We start from the raw sequence: 15,070 nt of genomic DNA, 5'->3' as shown, positions 1-15,070 counted from the left end.
CATTCTCCCTGAGAGCACTGAATTTTAATTATGTACACCTATCACAAAATGTACAGTACTCGAGAATGATCAGAAGAAAGAAAACTATTTTTCTTAAGGAGTCTTGCTCATGTTAAGAAAGGACAGAATACCCTAGCAAACGAACATCAATTCATAAGCATTTAAATCTAATATGAATGGATTTAAAAGACGGTATTTCTTACTACGAAATTTCGACTCATTCCTTTGAATCGACCGAGAAATACTAAGAAGCAAACATGACTTGACGCGTTGGATCGCACAGCTGGCGAACGCGTACTAAGAGAAAATCCATAATTAAGTATATGTGATGTGCGCGGAAGAAAGGCGGCTTACTCTAAAAAAATCGAAATTGAGGTTTTTATACCTTTAGATAGTATATGAGTTTCTCTTTTTAGCGATACCATCGAAAAAAAAATTCCGAGCGTTATTATTGCTAATAATTGAGTTCTTAGGTACGCGAGAAATCTGGCTTTCGTTCAAGAGCTCGAGATCCCGTGAAACACCTCCCATCACTCACCACTATATCTTCGCATCTCATCTATACCCCGTCCGTGAGCCGCGTCTACGATGCCGCTATACGCCTGCAAATGAAGTAGTAACTGGAAAAGAAGATTTCGTGATACTTCCCTCTCTCCTAAAAGCCGCCGTGTATCGGGTCGGCTTCGACCGCTCGCCCTGAAAAATCTCACTTTTCAGAGTAAGCCCCCTTTCTTCTGTGCACGTCACATATGTACCTCAGACCGGGCCGAGCAAGGTACATGCTGACGTGCAATATGTATTCGCCTATATCGCGATTGAATAACTGTAGAATGTCCTCTTCTTTGAAAGTGAGATTCTAGTGGACTATACGTCTTTTCTATTTAAGCTGAAATAAATGGCTTATGTCACCGTGCATGTTGTGTAAAAAATCTACGAAAGTAGCTAATAGGGGAGAACCGCAGTCCTTCTCCTAGAGCTTGATGTTCTTCTGATGCTTCGGAAGTAAGAACCAGCTTTCTTGTCAGCAGCGGCCATTTAACAGCTCATCCCTCTGGTAGCCAGGTGGGTTTCCACTCGATGGATGTTGGCAAATTATATCGCATCCTTATCTATTTGCAATACTCTACGTTCCTCAAAGATGGAACTCCTGAAATAGTGCAATGAATAGAAAATACAAAATCATTATTTGATTGAAAACACATTTCCTCCTGAAACCCCAGCAGCCACAAATTTAATTGATTTTGAGTGGATAGGAAAATACACCTTTTCGAATGTTCACTGCTGACATTCGCTAAAGTAATTTCATGTTTTCCCAGGATGCACCGCGTGGAGGTCGTCAGTCAGATTCCCATCTCTTACTTTATGTACAATATATACAACTATATACATACTATATTAATAATAATTTAAGAATGCATATATATATATATATATATAATTAAAAATCTGTCATAAGGATAACCGCAGGATTTCGCCAGGAGCGGGTGCTAATCTGGAAAATTGCACCCGCTTCCAGCGAAATCGCGGTAAAATTTCAGCCACAACCACGTCTCACGACCGTGAGATAGATGGTTACAGTCTGTAAAGGAATCAATACAACGATCCAGCAAAAACCTCGTGCACCCTAAGAACACGGAGCGCCCCAAGGATAACCGCCTTCTGCATTTTTCCCGCAAGTGTTCTAGCATATAGTTGACACGCAGGGATGCTTTTTAGGACATTAGCAAGTGAAAGCTTGGCACCTCCAAGAGCGCCGATGACAAGGACGATCAATTTAAAAGAATATTCCGGGTACAATCGTTGCAACTCCCTTATAAGGTCTCGATACCTCTCTTTCTTTTCATTCTCCTTGGTTATGATTTTTTTGTCAGGTGGTGCCGAAAATTCGATAACAAACATGGTTCGCTTCTCGAAGTCAAGAAGAACCATGTCAGGCCTCGAGTGAGCAACAGAAACAATCGTCGAGAATATAAACTTCTAGTATATGCGGCACTTCCCATTCTCGACAATTGACTCAATTTCCCTAGGAGCATTTAGAGGAGCGATATTAAGGTTAATGCCGTAGGAGAGACAGAGATGGTAATAAAGCACTCTTAGTGATGCATCGTGCCTTTGAATGTAGGTCGTTCCCGCGTGAGTTAGACAACTAGATAGTATGTGAGCTAAATGCTCGGGGTGTGCATGGCACGCCCTGCAGCTATCATCGGGAATGTCTTGGCTCAAAATGTGGCGACGGTACGTTAAGGTGGAAATGACACAGTCTTGGCATGCAAAAATGAAACCCACCGTACCAGACTTCAAACCGGGCGATTTAAGGAAAGCAAACGTTAGCTCGACAGACATTGACAGATCCTTCACATTTCTGTGGAAGATACCGTGCATCCTCTTATCCAGGAGCTGTTCACGAAAGTTTTTCTCTTGCGCTTTCTTAATCCGGACTTTCAGGAGTGAGCACTCGAAATAGATAAGATTTGATGCATTTTGCTCACCCCTAGTAATCTCTTCCATTTGCAACTCTATGTGCTGTACCTAGAATAATCCTGTTGTGAAGAGATTCAAGACTCAATATTCCGCGACTCCCTTGACGGCGTGAGATGTACAGTCGAGGAACGGAAGACTTAAGATGCATGCTTTTGTTCATCTGCATAACCTTTCTTGTCCCGATATCAAGAGATCTGAGCTCGTTCTTCGTCCATGGAACTACTCCAAATGAATAGAGCAGTATCGGGACGGCAAGCATGTTCGTTGCAGATACTTTGTTCCCCGCTGACAGTTCGGAAGACCAAATCTGTCGGATGAGACGTTTGTATCTGCTTTGGAGAGTATCCTTTATAGATGTCACATCCTGCATGCGGCTCGGTGGCACTTTCAGGTATGCATAAGTTCCTCCAGCGCAAAGGTCTCGTATGACGCTTCTCTCAACGAGCTTAGGATCTTCAGGAATTCCATTAAGTTTTCCTCGCTTCAAATAAACCTTGGCGGATTTCTCTAACCCAAATTCCATTCCAATTTCCTTAGTATATCGTTCGACAATCCCTAGAGCTAGTTGCAGTTGCTCTCTGTTTTTAGCATAGATCTTAAGATCGTCCATGTAAAATACATGAGTGACCTTGTACTTTCGATCTGCAGGTTTGCCGCACAAGTACCCGTCGGAATGGCGAAGTGCTAGAGATAGTGGCAATAATGTGAGGCAAAAGAAGAGTGGGCTCATGGTGTCGCCCTGAAAGACACCTCTCTGAAAGGTGACCTTGTTAGTTGTCACACGATTTTTTCCAGACGAGATAGTAAATCTGGTTTTCCAAAGCGGCATCAATCTCTCTATGCACCCAACTATTTGTGGATGAACCTTTAAGATTTCCAAAAGACAGATGATAAGTCTATGGGATGTCGAATCGAAAGCTTTCCGGTAATCAATCCAGGCCATCGATAGGTCACGCTGGTAGAATGCTGCATCTTTGCAGACACATCTATCGATGAGCAGGTTCTCCCGACATCCGGCTACGCCTTTCTTTGAGCCTCGTTGGTCATACATTTCTTGCCACACAGGTTTAATTGCCCGAACAATCCTGTCATTTAGGATAGCTGTAAATATCTTATAAAGCGTGTTCAGACTAGTTATTGGCCTGTAATTCTTCGGGTCAGATAAGTTGCCTATTTTCGGCAGAAGTATTGTGCGCCCTTCCACCAACCACTCTGGAATCGGCTCTTCCCACTTTAAATATGAGGTGAAAATACGGCCCAAATGCTGATGGGTTGAAGAAAACTTCTTCCACCAGAAGGTTTTGATACTATCTGGTCCCGGTGCGGAATAGTTCTTCATCCCTCTTAATACTTTTTTCACCTCCTCGGTAGTGATGGGTGGGCATTCTTTATCAGGTGTTATGAGGGCAATACATAACTCCTTGAAGATCTTTATATTTTCTGAGTCTTCGTCCAGTCTATGTATAGAAATGCTCCTTGAACCACTTCTTCGTGATTCCTGACAATTTTAAGAAGAGGGTCTCTTCCATTTGCGACGCTATGTGCTGTACTCAGAATAATCCTGTTGTAAGGACATTCTAGACTCAATATTCAGCAGCTTTGACTTGTTAAGTGTGTGATAGCGGGTCCGGAGTTCGCGCGCGAACTTTCGAACTTTGGCGGTAAAATTCCTGCCAGATGTGATGTAGTCAATCACACACTGAATGCAGGACGCGTACTGTCTTGCCCAGCCTATCTTTTTGGCAAGTTGATGCATTCGTCTTTTGGTCTTATGATCAGCCGTTGGTTTTGTTTTACGGTTCGCATCGGCCAAAGCTCTCGCTGCATTATACACACAATAATTGATAGCCCGGCGGTCGGATTCTCCAGAAAAATGTCTACGAAGTTCGTCATCCATTTCAGCAACGTCTGCGAAACCATGCTGAACTACTCCGAAAAAGGGGCTATGTAAGCGGATCGCCTACTCTACCACAGCTAGAACAAGCCGGCAACAGAGAAAGAGAGGCGACACTAAGACCAATCACGGGCAGGCATCCAATAGAGGAAGAGCGATGCTTTACGAACCGGAGAAACATCAACACCAAGGTTTTTCTCAAGACTAAAGATCTGTCTGAAATGGATTACGAGCTTCGAGGACATTTTTCCGGAGAATCTGACCTCTGGGCTATCAATTATTGTGTGTATAATGCAGCGAGAGCTTTGGCCGATGCGAACCGTAAAACAAAACCAACGTTTGATCATAAAACCAGAAGACGAATGCGTAAACTTGCCATAAACATAGGCCGGGCGGGACAGTACGCGTCTCGCATTCAGTGTGTGATTTAAGGCATCACATCTGGCAAGAATTTTACTTCCAAGGTTCGAAAGTTCGCGCGCGAACTCCGAACCCGTTATCACACACTTAAGAAGTCAAAGCTGCTGACCATCAGGCTGCATATTGTTTACAGAATACGGATACCATCTGACGCTAAGAGAAGTCTAGAACGGAGGGAGAGGTAGGTCAGAGAAAAAGAACAGTTTCTGTCTGACCCATCTCGACTTTTCCAAGGCCCTCCGGTTACTGTCGAACACCCACCCAAACCAGAGATGATCGAAGTATTTTGGAGAGAAGTCTACGAAGTGCAGCATAGACTAGACGAAGACTCAGAAAATATAAAAAGCTTCAAGGAGTTATGTGTTGCCCTGATAACACCTGATAAAGAATGCCCACCCATCACTACCGAGGAGGTGAAAAAAGTATTAAGAGGGATGAAGAACTATTCCGCATCGGGACCAGATTGTATCAAAACCTTCTGGAAAAGAAGTTTTCTTCAACCCATCAGCATTTGACCCGTATTTTCACCTCATATTTGAAGTCAGAAGCGCCGATTCCGGAGTGGTTGGTGAAAGGGCGCACAATACTCCTGCCGAAAATAGGCAACTTAGCTGACTCGAAGAATTACAGGCCAATAACTTGTCTGAACACACTTCATAAGATCTTCACAGCTATCCTAAATGATAGGATTGTACAGGCAATTGAACTGCAGGGCGTGCTATGCAAAATTAAAAATTAAGGCTGAGAAATGCTATCGCTGCTCCGACCGCTCCGGTAGAGTGCGGAAGGCAAGGAGTCACGTACGAAAAGGGGTTAGGTTAACTTAAATAAATGGTTTACTTAAGTTTACTTAACGTATAATTTAATTTTTTAAGTATTGCATGGCCAGATATTCCACATAAGGGTGATCCGTGTCCCAAAGATTGAGAGAAAGCTATGGCTCCTCGAAGCCATTTTCTTTAAATGTTCTTCGTTAATGGTCGCATGTGACAGTCGGAACGCCACTTGTGTCTGAAGTTTGGAACTAAAGAAAGGTAAAGTGAGAGCAACCGCAAGTCGTGAGACAGTTGCCAGTTAGTTTCCCCGCAGAGTGGTGGCGCACCGTCGGTATCCGAGTTTCGTGACTCGGCACTGATCGTGCGCTATTTGCTGTTGTTCACAGGGGCTGCGCTGACTCCTGTCAACGCGCAGATTGTCCGCGGTCGCATGATCCTGTGTTTCTAAGCACTCTTGTGTGAGCGGGAATCTAATCCATCAGGCATGTGCTGAGAAACCTCCTCTTCTTGGTCCATGGCTTCGTATCCCGTATGATGTAAAATCTGACTTATTTCCCTAGCGAAATTTTGGAAGTTAATTATTAATTTTTCAATGTTTTCACGTGGCGTCTATAATGCCTCGTCACAACCCCTCTTTACAATATTCGAACCACCAGGTCGAATACCAGGCAGGCATCTTCACTTCTGTGTATTATAATAGTTCAAAAAGAAATAAGATTTACATGTAAAACTGGTTAATTTCCAACCTCGGGTTCCACATGCCATCATATACTGGTGGGTCCAAAACAATTTACAGCAACAAAATATATAACTTTTTTTAAAAGTATGATACCAAAGTACTCGAATAATTACTTCAAGGAGTCAGCTAGAACAAATTATTTTGATTACCGATTGGACTAGTGTGATGTCTCCCATCCACTAACACCTCTTACTTAATAATAATAATAATGGCTGACTCACGTATCCGTTTAAATGAAGCTGAAGAACAATAAAGTTTTTATGTGATCCAATGATTGAATACCACCTCCTCTTATAATTCCAGCTCGTGTCACTCTTGTGACTCCCCCACCCATACCGCGTTAATCTCGGCCTGGATTAGAGCACCGTAATCCACTGCCCCTTTGAGGAGTGGCCGTTCCCATTGTAGATCCGAAAACTAACAGGCTGGTTGTAATATGGATTTGGGTCATTTTGAGGTGGTGACGCCTCCAACCGTTACCTCCTGATCGTCCTGCACGCCGCCCTTATAAGAGGTCCCACTCGGGCGTCCTCCGCCGCACAGTGTGAAAAAAGTTTCTGTTTTTTTGTTTATAAACCTAATATTTCACGATTGGATGAATCGAATTGCATGAAAATCGGCGTGAGCATGTTTTAAGTAATGTAAAATAAGGAAAAATTATTAGGAAGGCTCAAAAATACTTTCCAAGGACCCAAAATTCAAGCCGAAAATGGCCCTTTTAGCGATTTTAGCTATAATCTCGACGGTACTTTTACAATTCATTCTTTTTTTTAAAACTATGTTACTTATAAATTAGAGTCCACAAACCTTTAATGCTACGAAAAAAGTTACCTAAGCGTTTTCGTTTTTCCGGAAAATTCACTGAAATATTAAAAATCGTGCAGTATCTTATAAAATAAAACTAAACAAAACTTTCAGCGCAACTCATACCTTGTTTTTCCTGCCGGAAAATTTGGCGCGCATTGTTATTTTTCTTCAAATTTGGTGTTTTATATAAAATTATTGCCTAGGTGATAAAATCTGTAATAAAATTGAGTCAAGGTGTCATCTTTTTATTGTGAAATAAGGAAACAATATTAACAAACTCCAGAAATACTTTTCAAATGCAGAAAATTCAAGAAAACCCAGATTTTTGCATATGGAAATATTTATATTTATCAACACACAGGTGAAATAAAGGACCCCGCACTAAATGTATGGGAAAATGGCTTTCGGTGGATTTAGCTGAAACTTTGTAATTTTTAAGGTTATATGTGTCGGATGAAATAGCCGTAAAAAATAAAAAAAAATGGACAATTTTAGCGCTATGCGGCGCTAAGCGCTCAAGATCAGTGAATAAAACGAATTACAACAGATTTTGTTACAAAAGCGATGTCAACATAAAAATCACGGTTCAGATCGTGGTCTGTCCCAAGATTTTAACTTGACTAATTAATCACTTCTTTAAAGGCAGAAATGGTACCCAAAGTAACATTAGTAACTAAAAGCGCACATATCGATAATAACATTCTACCCTTCGCAAGAGGGTTGAACGCTAAACGCTCAAGATCAGCGAATAAACCCAATCCTAGTAACTTTAGCGACAAAAGCGATGTCACTATAAGAATCACGCAACAGAAAGTAGTCAGTAATATGTTTAGCCAAACCAATGAGTTATATTGCGCGCTTCTTGATACCATCGAACGCTAAGCGCCCAAGATTTAAACTTGACTAAGTAATAACTTTTTTAAAGACAGAAATGGTATCCAAAGTAACATTAGTAACTAGTGCGCACATCGATAATAACAGTGTACCCTTCGCCAGATGGCTGAACGCTAAGCGACCATGATCAGCGAATAGAACCAATCCTTGTAGCTTTGGCGACACAAGCGATGTCTGTATACGAAACACGCATCAAGAAGTGGTCAGTAACATGTTTAGCCAAATCAATGACAATATGAGTCAACACCGTTGACTTATATAGCGCGCTTCTCAGAACGGGCAAACGCTAAGCTCATAAGATTTAAACTTGACTAAGAAATCACTTTTTCAAAGACCTTTCACAAAAGAAATGACAGACAAACATACCGTCGTCGATGGAAATAATGAGTGAATGCTGCATGATGAACGACCACCACTTGAAGTCGCCGATGAGAGTAGGTTATGTCTGAATTGCAATTAATCGATTGGCAATGAGATAGAGGAGCTCCAACGTGTCCCAGGCTGTTTCAGACTGAATGTTCTTACACAAACAGGCAGGCAAACGTGCATGTTTTGTAATGCTGATGTTAATACTCCAAGGCTTTTAATTGAATGTAGAGTTAACGCTTTTATTGTTATGGACATTTTCAAACCAAATGAAACAAGGGCATGCTTAAATCATTTGGATGAACATGGTTTCATCTTAGGCCCCTTGCTTCCTGGACTACAAGCGATTAATAGACCGTATAGGATTCCGGGACAGCAGTTACTTCTGGTTTTGCAGAAACTTCGTAACGAAGCAAATGTTCATACGGCCGCAGCGTTTAATAATGAGGATAGTTTCACTGATGAAGAGTTTGAAGCTATTGCTCATGTAACAAAGAAACAATTTAGAGAATTGTATGCATTTTGTGATCCTATTCCGCAGTTACATGGATACGGTGCCAGATACGTGAGGAAAAAAGATTTGCTGACTTTCTTTTGCAAAATGCGTCAATGTCCTTCTGATGAATTTCTGAAAGTGATTTTTCATTATTCGAGCCGGCAAGCTACAAGCATGGCCATTTCTACTATAAGAGAGTCTTCAATTCAGCGATTTGTGCCTGGTAACATTGGATTGATTGCGATAAGCAGAGAGGAATTCATTGAAAGATACGTGACATTATTCGCCCATGAACTTTATAGTCCATAACCAGAAATTCCCTGAGCTATTGCTATCATCGATGGAACTTATGCTTACATGCAGAAGAGAAGTAACATTTGCGTACTTCGACAGTCATTCTGCAAGCATAAAGGACGTCACTTGGTAAAACCTGCTCTCATTGTTGCTCCAGACGGATAGATACTTGAAATACAAGGACCATATTTTCCTGACTCGCGAAACAATGACGCACAAATGCTCATTAACGAATTTGAAAGAGTTGTGGAAGGTATGAGAGAATTTTTCTACATTCGTGATATTTTTATAGAGAACCGTGGATATAGAGATGTCCAACCACTTTTAGAACGCTTAGAAATTGCGTCCAAGATTCCACCATTTCTCCAACAAGGACAGAATCAATTGGTAACGGAAGAAGCAAACGAAGCTCGGCTAATAACGAAATCTAGATGGATACTGGAATTCAAAAATGACCACATAAAGTCCATTTTCAAGTTCTTCGAGAAAACCATTCCGATGGCTCATGTACACAATCTAAGGGACTTCTTTCGTATTGCTGGTGCCATAATTAATCGATACCATCCTGTTATCGAGATGCAAGACGCTACAGCAAAGCTTGCAAGAAAATATATAGCGAGATCTCATGAGCCAAATATTGTTCAAGCACGCTTAGAAGTGGATAATATGCGCTACGGAAATTAAAATTGGAATCTCCTGCATGAACTTCAAGTACCACAATTTCCTCGCCTTACATTCGAAGAAATGCGCGACGTAACAATTGGCGTGTATCAAGTAGAACTTGCCCCATCTTACGTTCAAGACAAGCTGCAATGAGAAGAAGATAAGGAGTTTCAACTAGATACGCGACTTAATGAACCTGGTTTGATCAGAGTACGAGTATTTTCTCGTTTCCAAAATGCGACAAGGTACCAGCTGTGGATAGCGTTCAATGAGATCGATGACAAAGGACCAAACAATAACGAAACGCTTCTCGGTTATTACTGCACATGTAAGTCAGGGGCCAGAACTCTTGGCACTTACGCACATATTGCAAGCGTTTTATGCTTCCTGGGCTATGCACGTCACCAGCAACACGTAAAGTATCATCAAACTTCCTTGCTACAAAGGATTCTAGGCGATGCTAATAGAGGTGAACAAGCGAACCTGAATCAAGAGCCAGAAATAGTTTAATATTTCGCAAAAGCTACTGGGATTGGTTCTATTCGCTGATCATGGCTGCTTGGCGTTCGGCCCTCTTGCGAAAGGTACACTGTTATTATCGGCATGTGCGCACTAGTTACTAATGTTACTTTGGGTACCATTTCTGCCTTTGAAGAAGTGATTAATTAGTCAGGTTAAAATCAGTGGCATAGCTAGAGGGAGGCAAAGGGGGCCGCTGCCCCGGGCGCAAACTCATGGGGCAGCCAAACGATCTTTGAAATGAATGCAGATTTGAGAATTATGGGCGGCAAATTATTTTTGGCCCCCGGTAGAAAATTTCGTAGCTACGCCACTGGTTAATATCTTGGGCACTTAGCGTTTGACCGTTTTGAAAAGCGCGCTATATGAGTCAACGGTGTAGGCGAAAATATGATGGACCACGATCTGAACCGTGATTTCTATGTTGGTATCGCTTTTGTAACAAAATCTGTTGTAATTCGTTCTATTAACTGATTTTGGGCGCTTAGCGCCGCATAGCGCTAAAACTGTCCATTTTTTTTGGATTTTTTTACGGATATTTCGTCTGGCACTTATAACCTTAAAAATTACAAAGTTTCAGCTAAATCCACCGAAAGCCATTTTCCCATACATTTAGTGCGGGTCCTTTTTTCTGAAAAGTTTAATAAACAGTTATAAAGTGTTATAAAAACCGAGAATTGACACAAATTTGATGTATTTATCTATTCTTTTAGTATAATAGAAATTAGTGTAAAAGTCATTTAATTTAAATGAAGGAAATACACGATTTTTCATATTTAAGTGAATTTTCCGTAAAAACAAAAACCCCTAGGTAACTATTTGCATTGCATTACAGTTCAGTGGACTCAAATTTATATGTAACATAGCTTTTTCAAAAAAATGTCATGAATGGTAAAAGTACCGTCGAGTTTAGAGCTTAAATCACAAAAAGGGCTATATTTAGCTTAAATTTTTGGGCCTTCGAAAGTATTTTTGGACCTTCCCAATGATTTTTTCTTATTTCAAATTACTTGAGTTATACTCACTCCAATTTTCATGCAATTGGATTCATCCAATCGTGAGATATTAGGTTTATAAATTTTAAAAAACTTTTTTCACACTGTGCGCCGACCTTCGTGGTAAAGTGGAGACGATGACCTCTCCCACTGCTCCTTCTCTGGCCTCCTCTTGTGATCTCTGTGGTGGGGTAGCAACGGAGGTGGCCTCAAATACCATTAAGCCACAGAGCTTCTGTGTTAATTCCACGTGTGACAGCGCTGTAACTAAGTATAAGAACTGTGCCAAATAAGAAGGGAATTTTCCAGTCCTTACTCTGGTTAATCGTAGCACGACTCATTATCTAGAATAAGAGCTAGTACGGTGCATTTCGCGGTTACCCTCGCCTGAGTATGAATAAGCATCAATATTGCCAAGTAAGCAGGCAAATTGGTGTGCCGAACTCTTCCAGGCGTTTTGTTCCCCCTACGGACTTTCCTGTTCCGCACTGGAACCGCTGATCTTCAACAACATCCGGTCCAGTTCAGCCATATTCTCCAGATCCGTCAGTTCGTCTTCCCGATCCTCTACATATTTCTAAAGGTGGGAGGCTTGATACTGTCCCGACATCCTTTCTTCTGGCAATGCCCGTTTTGTAGATTTTGGTAAAGATTACCTCTACCACAACAAAGAGACCATCAATCTTTGGGGCTAATTTGGCCGCCACAAGAGTTCCTTTCTTCGACCACACTTGCTTGGGCTTCTTGACCTTGTCATCAACCTTCAATTGATGGTCTCGATGAAGCTGATCGTAATATTTCGTCTGTTTCACGAAAGCCTGATCTTGAACTTAGTCATTAGCTCCTTCAGGTGCTCTAATCTTGCCATCCGAGTTGTCCAGGTCTAAAAGTCGGGTAGTGGCAACTCAGTCTCCTCCTCCCTTACACTGCGAATAGTGTTTCGCGGTCACGGTCCCGCTTAAAGTTGAGGAAGGCTGGGGTCACGCGAATAGTACTATGTAGAGCCATGTTGTAGGCGAATTGAAACTCGTTCAAGTGGAGATCCCAGTTTCGGTGATCCTGATCAGTGAATCATCTGACCCTGATCTTCAAAACCCTATTGGCTCGATCAACAGGGTTAGCCTGAGAATGATACAAGGACGTAAACGATCTGAGGACGCCGCACTCCACCGCGAGGTCGTTCACCTCATTATTGTTGGATTTGGTGTGACTATCCGAATGTAGCACCTTATGTGTTCCCCACCTAGTGACTACTAATTATAAGAAAGCTGCATGATTGCATTTCGCATCGGACTTTTTCAAAGGTGCAACTCGATCCATTTAGAGAATAAAACATGGAATACTAGCAGGTATTCATATACCCTTTTACTACGAGGGAAAGAACCCATGACATCGGTTGCCACGACTGTTAATGGTTCCTGGACTATTCGTTGGGTCATAAGCCCTCGTGATTGGGCTTGCTGAGGTTTACTGAGCTGGCATGTCACGCAATTCTTAAAGAATGACGTCATGTCCTTGAGCATGACAGGCCAATAATAATGGATTGCGGCACGATAGTAGGTCTTATTCCGATCTAAGTGACCGGTTTCAACATGCAATGCACCTCATGTATCAGGTGTGATTGGAGGTTTTTCGGAACCACCAGCTTCCAAACATCGGAGTCGTCGATAATGTGTTCCAGTAACGGATTGTTCCGGTATTTAAAAAGCTCTTCGCTTACCACTTTCCAGCCATGGTATTTTCCTGGTAATTTTAACACAGCCTCACGTCTTCTAGCGTACCACTCATCCTCGACAGGCACCATGGCACCATGGTTGGTCACCACTGAAAAGTGATACCCCTCGAGATAGTACGTCCGTTTGCACGCAGAATGGTGGGTTAAAGTCTGGGTACGCTATTACAGGGGAGGACACCAAGGCCGTTTTTAGAGTCATGAACGCACTTTCCTGCTTCTCCCCCCAAGAGAAGTTATAATTTACCTTGGTTAGACGAGTGAGGGGCTCACAGATTTGAGCGTAGTCCTTGATTAATTGCCTGTACCACGTCGTAGCCTCTACGAATCGTCTCACTTGTTTAACATTTCTGGGTCGTGGATATTTAAGTATAAGTCGGACCTTGTTATCGTCTACCAAAAACCCTTCTTTATTCACCTTGAATCCCAGAAATTTGATTTCAGTTTGACAGAAATTGCACTTGTCTGGGCTGATCGTCAGACCTGCTTCATTCAAGCGTCTAATGGTCCGCTCCAAACAGTACAAGTGCTTGTTAAAGGTTTTTATATACGACGATTACGTCGTCTAGATAGGGAAACACGTGTGGTCTCATATCCGGGGTGATGACTTTGTGCATGAACCGTTTAAAGAATGCTGGAGCCCCGGAGAGACCAAAGTGGCATGCGTTTTAATTGGTACAGCCTTTTACCTGGGGTAGGAAATGCCGTGAGAGGCTTACTATCGTCACGTAGAGGCATTTGGTGTTAAGCCTTGTTCAAATCCAGGGTTGAGACGTATCGAGAAGAATGTGAGCGGGCCAGGATTTTCGCCATAAACGGAATTAACAACGCATCTTTCTTCGACACCTCGTCAACCCATCGAAAATCAATACGCAGTCGGTAATAATCATCCGGGTTATGAGCCATTACCACCGGGCTGCACCACTTGCTACTCCAATGCTTTTGCAAGTATCAAGGACGCTATCATGCGCGGGACTTTTCGGTACAATCCATGCCTAGTACGCAAGTATCAGTTTGCCCTCTTTACTGACATAGCGTCTCGAATTTGTACCAATCCCTGATAGGCGATAGGGTCTAGTTTCATCAGAATTTTTATTGAGTAGCCTCTTCGTCCCCATAATATCTGAAAGTTTGAAAAGTCCATCACTCAAAGATGGGTAAGATTTAGAAAGAGAGAGCGATTTTGAAGAATGACTGGAAAAATAAGTTCCAAATTCAATTAAGCGACTAAGGATGGGGAGGTCTCCCTCCTTGTTCCAAGACTTGAAATGTATTTATTGAAGTTCACTTCAATTTGAGTTTCTGAAAATAATTTTTGCGAAAATTCAGATGGAGTTTCAGTAGGTGAGTTCTGTGCGAATTCAGGTGTAGGTTCAGGAAATGATTTCTGAGTCAATTCCCTGACAATTAACTGAATCATAAGACCAAAACTTGACCCATCTTGTTTGATAATTGCTCCAACCGTGGTCGAACCCACCACAATTATAACAAGGTTGTTCGGCCTTTTGTTGGACTTTCCGCCCTAGCGTTGGACACTCTCCAGTGTGCCAAGAAGGTCTCCCCATGATTCTCGCCTCTATTGGTATTCGAATTGGGTTTACTATTATTATTTCTATATTTTCTAGGATTAAGTGAGTTAGGCTCATCATGTGAGATTCTGGCGTCTTACTGTCTACCAACTTCACCAACGCACTCAACAAGGACGCAAGACAGAATTTAGCATCGCTCAATGTACTGCCACTGGCGTTTCCACCAGCTGAGCAAGAAAGTTTAGTATGTTTCGCATAACCCAATTCAGGAAAGAATTAATCTTTTGGGTTAGGCAAGGGACTCTGTAAATTGCTTCAGGATCAATCAGACTTTTTTTAAAGGAGTGGGAATAATAATTGAGGGTCATCGTTTTTTCGTACGTGCCTATTGTTCTTGACGGCGAAGTATACAGGCGCTGTGGGCTGGTGTACAATTTGTGCAGAGTTGTTTCTTACATATTTCGT

This window comes from Belonocnema kinseyi, chromosome 9, assembly GCF_010883055.1.
Source record: "Belonocnema kinseyi isolate 2016_QV_RU_SX_M_011 chromosome 9, B_treatae_v1, whole genome shotgun sequence".
NCBI classification, from domain to species: Eukaryota; Metazoa; Arthropoda; class Insecta; order Hymenoptera; family Cynipidae; genus Belonocnema; species Belonocnema kinseyi.
The sequence above is the reverse complement of the archived record's forward strand: the minus strand, read 5'-3'. Positions refer to the sequence as shown.